The following is a 2,138-nucleotide window of genomic DNA, read 5'->3' on the forward strand; positions in this document are numbered from 1 at the left end:
CTCATCTAATATGGGACGGAGAGAATAACAATATAACTTTATTAATGTTGGGCCCGGGCAGCGCCCGGGCTTTCGTTACTAGTTTTTATGATACATATGAATGTACTTGCATGAATTTTTTATTTTTATTTTTTTAACCCTCCCTAGGAGCTCCCACCCTTTTGCTCCCTTGGTGACTCGAACTCGCAATCTTACGGGTTGGAAGTGAGGGGTGCTTACCATCCGAACAACTCCTTTCTCGTCGTACTTGTATGAAATGATACTCATGTATCTAAGTGTTTAGTTTATTGGATACATCATATATTGATAACAGATACATCAAATTAATGAATTTATTATTTTTAAGAGTAATAAAATAAAATAAATCAAATTACATAACCAAGATACATGTTTTTGTCTTTTATTATTAATATTAATAAATTTATTATTTCAAAGAATAATAAATTAAATTAATTAAATTTTCAGAATTAATTATCTATATATTTTGAAAATCCTCAATTACTCCTGTAATTGAGGAAATCAGTTACAATCAATTAATTTAAACAAATAAAATATGTATCTCATTTTAAAAATTTGGCAGATATATGTATCTCATGGATTCAGACTCGTGTATCCTAAGCATGAAATATGGTAGAGGAAGTAATATTTGAAAGTATCGAGAATCTTAGTAATTAGAACCTAAACTAGTGGGATTTATGTAGTTTAAATAGTATATTTTAAAATAGGAGTTTCAGTTGATGCACGTTTTGTTTGTATTTTGTTTTAAAAAATTAAATTTATTATTTAATATAATTACATATATATAATTTTAATTGTCCAAAAAATGTGATTGGCGTTTTTAGTGGTAATCGTTACTTGTGAGTTTGTTATTTTATTTTAATTTAATTTATGCTATATTTTGATTTATAAATTAAAATAACAATAATAATAATAATAATTATATATTATATTGCTATTATTATTGCTATTATTATTATTATCTTTTAAAACGAATTAATTTCTCAATTCAAAATTAAAATAATTATATAAAAGACTTTAAAAAGAAGATGATTATTATTATGACGGTTATTGAGGACATATGGAACTGCCCTTCTATTTTTTTAAATAAATTTTATAGGTTGGATTTTTTTTTTAAAATATTAAACCTGTATTTTTACAAAATTAATAAATTGAATTTAAAAAAAAAAAAAATCTGTTTTTAAAATGCTGACATTTGTCATTATTTGTGCAAGTTGATAATATGTGTCTATTTTTATTTTAAATTTTGAATTTATAATATTGAATTAGTTATATAATATTTAATTATTTTAATTTAAATTTCTGAAAAATTGTGGCGCTGACATGTAGGGCTGGGCAATCGGTATTTCGGTTCTGTTTCGATTTTTTTTTTTCGGTTTTTTCGGTTTTCGGTTCTTGTACAACGTGTACCGAACACCGAACCGAAATAATTCGGTTCGGTTCGGTTTTTGTTATTTCGGTTCGGTTTTTGTTAATTCGGTTTTTTGTTATGGGCCTGCTTAGTGGGCTTTTTAAAATTTTGTAATTTTTTTGTTTATTTTATTAATGTTTATTTCTTTTTGCTTATTTTACTCTGTTTTTCAAATTATTGTATGATTCAAAATAATAAATTGTCATTAACATTGAAATTTAGCCTTGTTATAACATTGAAATTTACCGGTCGTTGTTGTGCTGCGGCTGCCTGCTGGTCGATTGGCGGCTGCTGCGTGCTGCTGGTCGCCGGAATGGTCGACGCTGCTATAGTCTGTAGTCGACTAGACGTGGGAAGTGGGAACGGTAATTTTTGCCTTTTAGGAAGTGGGTTTGTAAAGTTGAAATGTTTGAAAAGACAAACTTTTGTTTTTAATTTTAAATTATAATATTTATTTTTTAATATTAATAATTAATATAATATTAATATATATTATAATATAATATATTTCGGTAAACCGAAAAAACCGAAATACCGAATTACACAAAAATCACATACCGAAAACCGAACCGAAATACCGAAAAATACAAAACCATATACCGAAAACCGAAATACCGAAATACCGAAACCGAATTACCAAAATAATTCGGTTCGGTTCGGTTTTTATTATTTCGGTTCGGTTTTTGTTTTTTTGGTTTGGTTTTTTTTT

This window comes from Solanum tuberosum, unplaced genomic scaffold (genome assembly GCF_000226075.1).
Source record: "Solanum tuberosum cultivar DM 1-3 516 R44 unplaced genomic scaffold, SolTub_3.0 scf00553, whole genome shotgun sequence".
Taxonomy (NCBI): Eukaryota; Viridiplantae; Streptophyta; class Magnoliopsida; order Solanales; family Solanaceae; genus Solanum; species Solanum tuberosum.